The sequence below is a fragment of the Hirundo rustica genome, chromosome 5 (genome assembly GCF_015227805.2).
Source record: "Hirundo rustica isolate bHirRus1 chromosome 5, bHirRus1.pri.v3, whole genome shotgun sequence".
Taxonomy (NCBI): Eukaryota; Metazoa; Chordata; class Aves; order Passeriformes; family Hirundinidae; genus Hirundo; species Hirundo rustica.
The window spans coordinates 28,182,196-28,196,859 of NC_053454.1; the positions used below are offsets into that span (position 1 = coordinate 28,182,196).

Sequence of the window (14,664 nt, forward strand, 5' to 3'; positions counted from 1 at the left end):
TTGATGGCACTCATAATTCAGTATATTTTTTTTTTATTTTTACTTTCCAATATCAAGTAAACAAAAATAGTATAAACAGGCACATGGAGAAGCAAGTAGCCACAGAGCCAAAATTTTACAACAAGCTTAACTGTGTCCCTCATAAGATAATAATTTCTGTGGGTATAAATGACATTATATTTTATAGTTGCTTTGCACATGGAGTAACTATTTCTTCCTCATCCACAGATACCTGTGGAGTGCAGAATACTGGTTGTTTCCCAAAGAGATAAAGAACAATCGAGTGTTTTTCCAAATTTACCAAATGTTTAAACTACTTACCTTCTGAGTATCTTTGGCCCATTTGGTGACTCTTATTTTTATTGTTACGATTCATTCGCTTCAGGCCAAGTTGTAATTACAAGTGTTCCAAGAAAGTTCAAAGTAAACTGCAGTTGTTGTGTAGTGATAAAAAAAATAAATCATAGAATCATAGATAAGCTTGGGTTTGAAGGGACCTTTAAATGTCATGTAGTCCTACCCTCTAAAATACAACACTTGGAAAATTACTTTGAGTTTTTGGTGTATTTCCTCATTCAAATACATGATAAAACCCGAACCCTGCAACACACCTCCCTTGCTGAATATATTCATGATCTTCTAGTGTAAGGCATGGAGAAAGTTGTTATTTAGGACAGGGCTCTCCAGAAGGGTAGATTGTGATATTTGTGATGTAGATGTTTGGCTGTAGCTTTGCTCCTCACCTGGACTGCCTGGCTCTGTCAGAGGCCACTGTCCCTGCTTGGGTTTCTGTGTGAGGAATTTTCACTGGCCGTTGTTTTAGGCATTCTCTATGATGGCACTTGAGATACATAAATCTTGTGTCATTGCATGTGTATACTAGCACAAAAAAATATATATTAGTATATGGATTATAAAATTAACAAGTTCGTTGTCAAAAAGAAAGCAGAATTTCTGGCTCATAAAATGTTAGAAGTTCAAGGAACAGACACTTCTACTTTTCACTCCCTTCACAAGAACTGTCAGCACTTAGCATGGATCTGGTTATTGATTTCAGCAATAAAGAAGATTAAGTAGTGAGTTTGTTCTGGGTCATTTCAGTCCACTAAGGCAAATTCTGATTGTCCACCAGGCCACAAAGCTGTCTTGACAAACCACATGCCTGAAAGTATAAAAGTATTTATCTTGAAAGAAATGCAGAATTATGCCTGGGCAACTGAACCTCCATAAATTATGTCTTGACAAACTGACTTTCAGGATAGACTTGTACACAGTCCTAGATCTTTAACTTTCTTTTAGGCATGGCAAGCTTCATTTCACATTCACATTTTCCACCTCTGTGGAGACTCTGCTTAAAAAGAACATATATTCATAGAGTATATGAAATTCCATGCACAAGTCATTAGCGTGTGGGAGGCTGAGTAAAATGGAAAATAACACACAGAGCCTGGCCAAAAAAATTATCTGCTTTCAGGGGCATATTTTAGGACTAAAAAGTTAATATAATTTTATAATTCTCTCTTCTTTCCTGGCTAAATATGAGATTAACCCCAAATATTAAAATCTAAAGTCAAATTATTGTATAAAATTGCAGCACATTCTTATTCTGATTTCATCTTTATTTCTAAGTGCATGTGGTCCAAAATTACCAGAGTGAGAAATCAATAATGATAATACTTCTAACTTCAGCTGCACCTTTTCCTGATGGGCACTAAAGCTCTTCAATTAATTTTACAGCCACCACTGTTTTGTTTTGATTTTTGAAAAGAGGCATGTTTATTAGAAAGGGCTCAATGATTTCTACAATCCTCCATGAGTAATATTTGGAGTTGCATATGGGTGCAACATATTTGCAGCTTCCCTTTCTTCCTCTACTAGAACACTGCCCTCATCTACTTTTGAGAAAATTAAACATGGTTGCCACAGCTGTATAGGGATATTTCTAACAAGAATCAAAAAAGATGCTAGAAATGTTAAGGGTAAAAATCTAAAAAAAATGCAACTTCCTAATGACATGCATGCATCCACCTACCTAATATTAGGCCACTCTTAATGTGCAGAAGGCAGGCTCCCAGAGACTTAATGGGCATGTATTGATATTGTTGCTAGATGGAGTTGCTAGATGGAGTTACATAAATGGGAGAACAGATCTGTCACTGTTTTTCATTTTTTTGAATGTGGTGAGTTATGTTTCTTGGGGGACGAGAAACATTTTACTTTAGGAACCTTTCTGTTACTTGCATCATCACTCATTTTGGCTGCCTCATAGACTGCAGAAAAATTATTAAACAGAGAAATATAAAACACTTTGCTTGAAGTGCAAGAGAAACAACTAAATGACATGGGCACTTTTATTGTTCTCTAACAAATGAGTGCATGTTAGCACTTAATATGAAAATCTACAGAACATATACCATCTCTTCAGGCAGCTTCACCAGCAGTTCCTGAAATCCTCTCTTTCCCATGGCTCATGAAGGAGCACAGGGTTTGGTGACAGCTTACTTTTCTTCTGCTCCCTCTTCACTCAAAGACTGTGTTAATGCAGGTTAGAAATTATTTTCCTGCTCTAATTGCCACTTTGCAGAAGAAAGTGTTCCTGTCTTGATCACTGCTTTTCTGCTATTGCTGCTCATTTTTTTTTTCTTGACATGCAGCATCTTTTACCCACTGAGAAATGCTCCTCTCAAGTCCATTTGTACATTTGCAAGGAAAGACGCATCCCCCTTTCTCACTTTCTATTCTTGCCATGCCACAGCTAGAAACCTTTATATCTGATTTCTGCAGAATTTTAAGACTATCAGATGAACCATCATCAGTCTGTTGAAATGTTTTGCAGAGTGAAAGGACCTTTTCTTCTGATCAAAACATCTATCAATATGCTACTGTCCACTCAGCTATTGCTGTAATTCAGACTTATATTTTGCTTTACTCTTCAATAGTACTGTTTGGTATTGCTTAGTACTATTACCTTTCTGTAGAATAAAAGTTTGAAATGAAAATACAAAGAATAAAACTGGCAAAATTTCTTGATTCTGGGTTTGGATTGAGGCATATCGGCAACATTGACTCAATAGGTAATTCTCAACCTATAGAAAGTGAAACTGAGCAGTGAATCATCATACTCCACCAGAAACCCATTCAAGAACCCTCTATGATGCTTCACATTGTTTACAAAACTAGATGTTAATTTAGATGTATTTTGTAATAATTTACTGCTTATCTCCTTTCACTGTAAAAATATAGCGTTAAAGAAAAGTAGGGCAAAACTTTAGGTTAGTTTATTTTTGTAAACTTCATGTCTAGTCTCACAGAACTGAGTGACTTTACAACTGATAAAGCACAAAATGATGATGAAATAGGCTCTCTTATAATTAGACTGTCTAAAATTTTCCTTCAATTAGGATTCCTGAGATTTTTTTTTTTCCAGAAAAACTCATATTAAACTGCTTGCAGCAGGCTTTCAGAGAATTGTCTTTTATCTCATGAAATTCCATTCAGATTTGGCTGTGCTACACATTTCTCAGGATAGGTTTTACCTTCTCTTGCTTCCCTCCTCAAAGAAAAATGACACTTTACAAGAAGTGTATCCTTACACAAATCCAGTACTAGGACTGACATCTGCAAAAGCTGCAGCAGGAGGAGCTAAGTCTTGGAGCTAGAGGGAGAATAGAAAGGGAAGGAAGGACATATACTTGAATATCTGGAACTGTGGCTATCGAGACCTGTCAGAGCAGCTTCCCTTCTGGGGCTTAGGACAGGACGCATAAACATCCCAGTTACAAGAATGCGAGAGCAGAAGCAAACCACCAGGGCTCTCTGGTCCTACATCTTGCCCCTCAGTCCTCCAGGACATGGGAGTGGGTCCCTGTTTTTCCCAGAGTGGAAGAAAGAGGTAAGGAGAGAAACATGGGGCCATGCAGCAATAGCAGCCACCACCCAAGCCGAGGCAGTGAACCCCAAGCCATTAGGAGGGAAGGACTATGGCAAAAGCAGTCCTGAGTTAGACTCTGCTGTGCGGGACACTTGGTGGCATCCCTGTAAGGCCAAAGCAAGCAGTGCCATTGACCCAGGCATGGCATCTCTGCTGCCTCCACCAATTCCTGCATTTTGACAATTCATTGCACTACATGCGACCTCCACCTTGCAATAAATAGAAAAGTTTTGGAAGGTAGAAAGTTGCAGAGAACACAGGACAGCTTACAAAGTCTGTGGCAGGAAAGGTTCTGAGAGGGCAAGCTAGGCAGTACAGCCCAACCATCATGCCAGCGCAATTTAATTTTTACTAATGTTTTACATGGGATGCAAATATTTTCTTAAAAAAAAAAAAAAAAAAAGGCGCAAAGCATTAGCTTAGGCACATAAACAAAGATGAAAGACTGTTTCATTACGTTTTTCACATAGCAGAAGTATGTAAGCAATGGAGATCAAGCAGAAATATTTATTTTGTTATCATTATTTTATCTTCATTGGTCTGTGACCCCAGTCAGTAAACTTTGTTTAAGGAAGTCTAAGTGAACAGGGTCTGTTTCCTATAAACTCATCTCACATCTCCTGGTCTGGCTTGCATGCAGTTCTTTCAGCAACTCCATACCAATCTCTGACACAGAATGTTGTTTACAAATAATTTGAGATAAAATATAAGCTTCTAGGTCTTCACTCAGCTATTTATTTTAAAAATTTTCCTGCTTTTAAAATGCAATCCTTCATTTTCTTATTTCCTGGACATAGACCACCTTTTGGATTTCACTGAAATGGAGGCTTACCTTGTCTGCAGTTTCTATATAAGCGACATTTGTACTACAGGATTTAGACCATGCTAAACCCTGCTGTAGTAGAGTAGAAATATAAGGATTGTTTGTTGTGGGGTATTAATCTAGTGAATAACAGATACAATTTTTTCTAATTTCTTTAATATGTAAAATCAAATGCTAAAACCAGTTTGAACTTACAGTTATTTAAAAATATTTATGATTTTGTTCTAAAATAAAGCATAGTACTCTTTAAGACAAGTATGTTTTCAGAATGAAATAATAAAACAATTTAAATATTTTATATGTTTTAATGGTCAGGTTTGCATGTGTATGCATATGATGTATTTATAAATGTGAACACAGATTATTAAATATAGGTGTTGCTGATTTTTGTATAGATAAACACAAACACATCCAAACAGTGTCTTTTCACAGGATACTTGTCCTTTTCTTTGATGAGACCTTACTGTTCGTTTCCAGCCATGGATCAGAGGACAGAAATAGAGACAAATAATACTAAGTCCAACATACAAACATTCCTTCCAGCATGCCCTACCATACAGGATTTTAAAATTGCTGCCCAGCTATAGATCAAACAGGACATAACTGCTAACACCTCCCTGATAAGTTCCTTCCTGAGGAACAAACTCCTACTGAAGCACCTATTAGGAAAGATTCCAAGAAAATAAAGTGATTGGGAACCAAATATTAGAATTGCATACCAACACTCAAATGAAATATTACTGAACTTGTAACTCTGAAAGGTATCCAAATAATCCTTTTTGCACTAAGGAACGAAAGGGAAGACACATGTAGAATGTGCAAATCTGGGGAACTGCAAGAGGAACATTTTTCCAAGCTAATGGCAAAAGCCTTTGGGGTCAGAGATGAGCTTTACTTGAGAGAGAGCCACAGAGCCAGAAGGGATCCTGAGCAGAGACTGGAGTAGGTGTGGGAAGTACTGCCTTTCTAGGATAAGAGAATTTTCCAATCTTCCTCTCTCTGATCATTAAAAGGAAGAAAAAGCAGAGGGATTTCTGGCCCTCAAATCCCCATCTCCCTACTAGGCCTCATAAGTGGTATCTCCACTGAGAGAGAAGGTGGGAGAAATGGGGAATTTCTCTGAACACAGCCTTGGGGTGCTGTGAACAATGACTGGATGCAACAAAAGCTAGTTTAAAATCAAATTTTTAAAAAAAGACCACTTGGTTGTAAACTACATACTTGCAAATCTGATTTCCATACACAGTTAATTGCCTAAAAAAATCTAAGAATGATGAAAATAAAAATTAACAAAACCTAAACAGAAAATCAGAAGTGGGAATATGTGATTGATTTATTTATTCTTATACAAAGAGGGAGATTATTAATTGTTTTGTGAAGGCAGGTATTAAAATCTGTGGTTTTTTAGATTACTCAGAACAAGAAAAAAGAAAAATGATGAAATTTGTTAATTTCACCAAATTGAAATGAAGAACGATGAGACAAAACTGCATATGAAGGTCTTTGTACTAAATAAAATGACATGCAGTGATTAAAAAATACTTGTAATTATAAATGCATATTAAAAGTCTCTATTACATCATCTACCAATCGGGAAAACAAACCTAAAACTAAGTCACTGTGGCTGTCAATCTGCAAGCGAATTTCAAGCTCAGTGAAAATTAAAAAATATGTAGCACAACAGGCAAAAGAGAGGCTAAGTATAGAGTGGCATAATAAAAAAAATATTTTCTAAATTCTTATTATGTAATGAACTGAAAACTACATGTAATGATGGTAATTCCATCTCAGAAAGAGAAATAGGGCAGGAAAACATATAGAAAAAAACCCCAGAAAGGATTAAAAGTATGGTATGGATTCTGTCTGAAGAGCCATGAAATATATTAATGTTTCCTGACTAGGAAAAAGAATTTAGAGCCATATAAAAATCAAGTGCATCATGAAGAAGGAGACCATTTTTTCATTGTGTGTCATACAGCAGGAATTTGCAGAAGTCCAAAGCAGAAATAGAAAGCAGAAACATTAAAACAGAACAAAAATATTTTTTCTAATATATAATAAATATAAATAACACTACAAAAATTTTGTTATTTCTGATATAAGAGATACCACACAAGAAATTAATCAAGCCATATACGTGAAAACATTCTTCTGACTTGATAAGTATTTCCTCTTTCCTTCAGGGATCAGTTTCATTATCCCTTTAGCAAACTATTTTCTTTTCCTCTTTTCAGATTATGTCATATATGTCATATATGCTTATTACAGCTTACTGTCACTGGAAATGCCTAACACACTTAAGGGTGTAAATATCCTTCCTTTGGAAGATATTTAACATGTTACAAAAACTGATACTGCCCAGCAGTGTTATAAGATCTCAATACATTGGACACCTCAAAACGTTGAGTCAAGCCGGCAAGTTATTCATTCAGACACTTCAAAAGTCTTGCTTGTTTTGTGAAAATATTATTGGCTCTCAAAATATGAGCCCAAACTTTGTCAATATGCCTTAATGCATAGCTAGAAAACATAAACCATCATGGAGCTCTTTTATTTTCTCTTTCTCAAAAAGCAGCTTCATTACCAGTGCTCATCATCACACAACAAAGAGCTTTTTCTTGTAACCGACATATGATTAGAGTGGATTTTAGCTTGGTTGTATTTGTATTTGGTTCATTTCCAGTGCTGAGCCTCAGATCAGCCAAGGCTCTTCCTCAAGGATGAGAAAGAGGAAATGACTGGATCCAAACTGATCCACAGTTATCCAGGCTTACTAAAGAGATAGGTGGCTTACAATGAATTTAATTATCAAATCAAAATCAATTAAACACAACACTAAAAATACCCAACTTTATGTTTTTGTCCTTTTTTGAATAGTCAATAAAACAGTGAAATATTATTTTCTCAAGAATTTATAGCACAGTGATACCACTTTACTGTAATTTTGTTAATACTGTTTAATACATTCATACTCAGCATTAAAGTCGTTTTAGCAGTTACGAACATCCATCCCCTTCACCACAGTATCCTTCCAAAGTGACAACAGCCATCAAATTTAAAACTGCCCACTAAAAAGTAAAAAAAGCTTCAGGCCAAAAAATAGTTTTTAGCATAGACTTCTTAAGAAGAAAGTTAGACCCCTCTAGAAATTCAGATCTGCGAGTCTGCTCGTCTTCAAAATTAAGTAGTGTGAAAGTTATAATAGATACTGTCTTGATTCCATAATATAAATTTCTTGTTTGTTCGTAATAAAAGTAATCTCAGGTGTAAAGGCTTAAAGTCTTTTTCCATAGGAGGTTCACGTGGAGAATTCATCACTCTGCCAATCCTCCCCCCAGATCATTTTGGCTCTCTATTCCAGAAAATAGAAAAGATAACACAATTTATAGATTGCTTACATCTCCTTTCACTCCCTGGTTGAACTGAAAGCATCTTGAAGAGACATGAAATTAAAACAGGTCATCCCATGGGACATGGCAACCCAGAAAACTATGGCTATTATTTTTGGTTCTGAATTAGGGAAATTTTTTCAGAAATATTTCCCCCCTTTTCCCAGATAGAAGACATTTCATTTCCTAGCCAACTATAGTAAAAAACTAATCTTTTTGCTACAGGAGGTCTTTTTGAAAACAATATAAATTAACCAGATTGTATTCCTGTTGCCTTTCAGATTTAAGGTTCTAATATGGTGTTTCTATTAAAAAAGAAAAGAAAAGGAAAAAAAAAGAAAAAAAGAAAAAAAAAATATTGTTGGTGCTCATTATAGCCATGAGCTATGAAACCTCTGTAGTATGAGGCACTATGGACAATGACTTTTGGTAACCAGCCTCCTTGTTGAATAGCAGGGGGCCTGTTTGCATTCCTGGTGTAGACATGACTAAAAAATATTTTTGACATTATTTTGCCTATGCTTTGTACATAAAGAGCTGAAAATTATTTTCTCCCATTGAGAAAGACAAATATTTTATCATTGAGAGTCTACAGAGAATGACTACTGAGGTGACTGTGCTTGTTGGTGGGAATGAACAGTTAGCAGAATCATCTGGAATCCCATTTTTTTGCACCTGTAAAAAAGTACTAAAAGCAAACTGAGCAAGTATTTCTGGAATGTAGCTGAAGATGTGAAAAGCAAAAATTATTCAAAATGGCAGCTGTACCACTATTTCTTTGAAACTAGAGAGAGAAATAACATATAATGTACAGTGAGTGCTTTGTAAATACACTGGAAAACATAAATCAATCCAGTTCCTCCAAGGAAAGGAATGTAAAAATTTAATTTATCCTCCACATTGGTGAAATTGGGAGGAAAGAAAGTCTGCATTTGAACCAAACCTTGAAATCAATTACTTTTCATTATATTATTCTTATTCTGGAATTTAAAAAGTCCTTTGTCGGTCAAACAGACTATGTATATCCCCTTTCTCTCTGCCACTCATAGGTGTAACGCAAATATATCTGCTATAGTCAACAGACATTCTCCACAGTATTTTCCAGAGTACCTCAATTCCAAACTCATCCGCTCGTCTCCTGATTTTATAATCATATTCTTCTACTCAGCATCTGTAGCCTGCCTGGAAAGATACGTTCAGCCCTGGAAATTGCTGTTTCTGTGTACATAACTACAGGAAAAATAAAACAGATGACTTGTGAGCTCACATAGAGATTTTGCCTTGATTTTAAAACTAATTCAGATCCATTTCCTTATCCAGCTACCAATTCTCTCACAACACACAAAAACTTAAAAAAAATCTTTATATCCAGTGTGGTATTAAGCTGAGAGTGACTTAAGGTTTGGAAGTTGTCAGTGACATCTGCACATAGGTATTTGATGGTACTAGAGTGTAAAATTGTTTCTGTATATGGAATCCTCTAAGCCCAGGTTTTGCTATGGAGGACATAACTCTATAAGACCGTCCTTCCAGAAAAAAAATTTCTCATTTTAATTGTTATTATTGAAAGATACCAGCTTTCTCTGATAAAATAGCATTAACTGAAGATAAAAAATTCAAGCAAAATGAAAAGGGCTCAATTTAGCTGCAGACAAAAAAATGTGTAATGAATTTAACAGTACAACTTCTAATGTGTTGAGTCTCTCAGGACTGCTAAAAAGTGGATTGTTAAGTGCTCCAGACTGAAAAGGTGAATCCAAAGTAAGTTCTCCTTCACATGTCTGTGTCATGTATGAGAAAATTCATGAAGAGGTAAAAGAAATTTCCTATTTTGTGACAGTCCTAGCAAAGCTGCTAGCTGCTACAATATTAAGGTTATGAATGCTCCTAAATAAGGTGCAGATATACAGCTTTACTAATGTAACACCCCAATTGCTTTGGCCTGGAGAATTTGTCACTGGTTCCTCTTGCCCTTTCCATCTTCTCTTAGCTCCTTTGGCAGAACAACTCATTGCAACAATCCTCTATTCTACTCCAGATTTTCCTCACTTAGTCTAATGATATTTATTTCAAACTCACCACGGACTCTCCCTTATCCCAAAATATTTTATCATAAGGTGAACTTTCCACAAGTACTATGATGTTCAACTTGGAACATTTATTTGTTACAGCATTAAAGAGAATTTGTAGTGGTTTAATCCTGTTGTGAAACTCTCACCAATAAGACCTATCTACCCAGCAACTCTACAACTGATAAAGAGTGAGCAAGAGGGTGGGAGAACCAGTAGACATTCAGAGGTGAGAAAATTGATTATAAAATTTCCTAAAGGGCATATCATCTAAAGCTAATAGATTTTGACACAGGGCGCAATGGAGTAAACAACAAGAAGTATCACAAATCACTGTAAGAAAAATAAAGCATAGATGAAAGTGAAGGCTAGAAGTAAAGACTACATATTATGAGTTATTGTGTCCCTTTGCAACAATGAGTGAAATTTGTTTTAATGATACACATAGCCTAAGGCAAACTTCGCATTTGGGATGTGACTGATGTAAAATACACCAGAGATAAAACTCTGGGCATTGCTAATCTCAACATAAGTGATTTTTCTTATTAAAGGGAAGCAAACAACAATGGTAATGGTGGATTTCAACTTATCTACCAACAGACTGTTCTTAAATAAGTAGTACCTGAAGGCATCAACAAATATCAATGGTGAATATAATACAAAGCATATATTTAATATCAGTAATTACAATAAAATTATGTTCACATATCGTATACATAGGATTTACATGTAAAAATTCTGCATAATTTTTGTTTGAGGTATAATTTATGCATATACACATATGCATATGTATATATATACACATGCACACCTGTGTATCCAGCCAGTCTCAAAGTCCTTACGAAGAATTCACAGTGATCATCAACTTTGGATAGCATATTTAAAGCCCTAGTGGACAAGAACCTGAGCAACTGGTTCTAGCTGACCCCATTTTGAATGACATGGTGGATCAGAGACCTCCAGAGGCTGTCTCCCAATAGGGAGGAAATCAAGATCTAGCTTCTGGATATGCTATTTCAATTGCTCTGGCCCTTATAGTACTCTTGTTTTTGTCTTTTTGCTTTTCTTTTGTAAAAAGAGCAGAACACTAACAACTCCCCTGTACTTAATTTTTTTTTTTCTCCAGACAAACAAATAATAGAAAATGGAACCAGATGAATAAAAGAAAAAGGAAAATATTCTAAAATATGGCTTCTTTTTGAGAAAAGAGGAAAAAAAAAAGTAAATTCTCTTCCTCCTTCTGCTACTGCTGTCCTCAGGGAAGCTTTATAACAAAGAAGATACATTCCAGCAACAAGATTCATGTCAAGAACAACAGAAAGCTATTATATAAAATGTAGCTTAACACTTCTGAAAACCATGGAAAATAAAAGTTAAGTATCTTTTAAGACTTATAAAAAAACCAAAAGGGGAATACTTAGATTGTTCCATCAGCTAAAGAACAATTTTTAAACAGATTTTAAGCCCAGCACTTTAAAATAATTATTATAAGCCTTGCCTACTTAAAACCGGCACACCTAAGCTGTTGTCTTTACTTTTAATTTTTTTTAGGAGGGATTGGTTTGTGTTAAAGAGGTCTGTGAATTAGGCCTAAATATACAAACATTCTATTCCCTGTGCTCTGAGTATGGAATTTGACATGAAGGTCAACAGGTACAAGTTCGAAAGAAGATTAGTTTTCAGGCACATAAATTTATGGTGAAGGATAGCTATTTGAATAATTTCTATTACATGGATGTAGCCATTTGTGTTAATTTTTCTCAAGGCTGCAGACATAAATTCATTACTTCCTTCAAGGGAGTAATTTGATCCAACTTCTTGGGATATTTTCTTCTTTCAAATACAGAACTTCAACATTTCTGAAGAAACATAGCAAGGTCAAAAAACTCTAGATGCTAATTGTCAATGTTCATCATTGTTATCTATCTATAAAATACTTTTCAGAGGGTTTTTTAGGCTGTAAGCTTTCTGTGGATCCTTTTTCTTGAACAACCATATCTTAAAAAAACCAAAACAAGGTAAGCATAATAGAGAAATTAGGCTAAGTAGAACCTGAAGTTGAATGGTGATTTGTCTCCGGAACTTCCATTTAAACCTTCTAAATCAAAACCACAGGCATCTATCAGTGCTATATTTTCTTATAGTCTAAAGAAACTTCAGAGTTTAATGAGAAAACAGATTCTGGGTTCTCTTCTGTTGTCCACCCTGTAGTTCAACTGCCTTAGTTGTCAAGTATTTTCATCAGCAAGTGAGGTCAGATGAGGTCATTATATGCTTTAAACCCCAGAAGTGGTGCTGCAGAAGATAACTGTTTAATAGGGATTCTTTTCTACTGTTTAACTGAAGTACTCACTAATACTAAATACGTGCACATATACTTGCAGAAGCAAGCATGGGAACACAGTGCAGTAAAAGCCACTAAAGCTAAATCCTTTGAGACATCAATGTTCCAGCACAAATTTCTCAAGAATGACAAAAAGACTCAGTCTGTCAAATTCCTCTCGACTTCTCAGTCCCACCACTTAGGTATCACAGTTCTCCCAGATCAGAACCTCTCACTGGAGAAGACTCGTCCATAAGCAAATAAGTGATTGCGATGCTAAAATTCACCCCAGAATATACTCAGGAACAATTTACTGACTATTTGTTGTTCTCTGTCCAGTTCAGATACATTCCCTTCACAACCCAGAGCCAATTCTGACCACCCTGAACAACTTTCTTATCCCAAATGGCAGTAAAGTGTACAATTCTCAGTCTATTGCAGAGGAGATATTTGACCCCATTCTGGAATATCCTTCACATCCTTTCACACCACAAAGTCATTTCCTTACACAACAATCATTCTGAAAAATAATAAAAGCAAAGTTAAAAGATTCTTGAAATACATGAAGAGGTAACTTAGTTACCAATCTGGCCAATAACTACATGGAGTCTTAAAGAAATTTCAGATTACTTATAAGCAACAATTTTCAGGAGGACAAAGAATACTATATAGATTGATGTAAAAAAATGCTTCTCATATCCAGAACAAATTAATAATTAAATCACAACTTTACATAAAACATAAATGCATTCTCATATCAGTGAAAAATACTATCCTTATTTTCTCCCTAAACTCCTTAACAGCAGATTCTTGTTATTTTTATTAGTTATATGTTTACTAAGTTAAGAAGAAAAAGGAGTAAATCCATATATGCTCTCAAAAATTATAGTCAGCTGACATTTACTGAATCTTACTTTATATTTCTAACTGCTGGAACAGCACACAGCAATCTCTGTATCTAAACATATGTTACTAAAAATAACCTAATTTAGTAAAAGCCAACAAATAAACCTTGGAACTTCAGATTTAGAGTATACACCTTTAAGACTGTATTGTCACTTCTACAAAAAATTTCATCTAGGTCTGAGAAAAGGCTAGAGACCTAGCCCAGCAGAGGTATGACTGATACATCTACGTAAACCATTCCTAATCAGCATTATCGCTGGAGTGAAGGGAAGGGAAGGTGAGGAGAGAGAAAAAAACATAGCCCTAAATGCCCTCCCTGTTGTTAAATGAGGTGAAAAAACCAAATCACTCACACATCTAACTTTCCTATTTAATGTACATTAAAAAATACACAAGCAAGACCCTACAGCTCTATTTATATAAGAATGCAAGTAAAGTTCAGCATTTCAAGAACATTTTTAAAAGATGAAGAAAAATGCACATGAATTTTCTTTTGATAGGTCTGGCATATATTGATAAACAGAATTGTCACAATTTACAACCAAAAGTATATTTTTAAAGATTATAAAATTTTTTACCTCTGTTTCTAGTGCTGAGATCCTGAATGCAGAACACTCCAGTGCTGGATACTAGTTTCTTTTCTGAGGTTTTTCTTACTTTTTTTTTTTTTTTTGATACTTTAAAGTACAGAAAGATTCCAAGACAGCCTTACCTAGATGAAGAGAATCAGGAATTCAGACATGACCTCCCTAAAATCTTTGATCAAAAGAAGACGAAAAAAACGAAGAAGCAAACAAGCAAACAAACAAACAAAAGAGCCCAGTCCCAGCTAGCTCCTGCTAGCAGAAAAGTTCAGATTTCGCTACTGAGATCATTGCTCTATTCTAAGCAGTTTTGCTCAATGTGTAATTCTAACAAAAACACCCTCTGCAGCTGGAGGGAGCCTTAGCGAAGCACGAGCCTGTCAAGCTTTTCCCAGTGACTTCTGTCTACTAAATTCAGACTGATGTTTTGTGAGAGGGGGCCTCAACAACCAGGCCCAGATTGCCTGAAAAGTATTTCCTGCCTTTGAGAGAGGGAGGGAGAGAGAGACAGCGAGCCTGCCTGCCTGCGCCAGCGAGAGAGCGCAGAAATGGAGGGAAAAGAAAATGTCAAGACTGAGCGTTTCAAGGCAGTCAGCTTTATATACTGCTGGGCTATTTCTGCCAAAGAAAAATATCTAT

General features: G+C 35.6%; 1 protein-coding gene across 1 annotated transcript in view; it reads right to left on the minus strand.

Annotated features, from left to right (window-relative positions):
- Positions 1-14,421, minus strand: part of DLC1 (DLC1 Rho GTPase activating protein) — a 216,431-nt gene extending 202,010 nt beyond the window's left edge. The window contains exon 1 of the mRNA XM_040063971.2: positions 14,020-14,421. The gene's annotated coding sequence lies outside the window, so the exon portion shown is untranslated. The remainder of the gene's footprint in view (positions 1-14,019) is intronic.
- Positions 14,422-14,664: the final 243 nt, after the last annotated feature.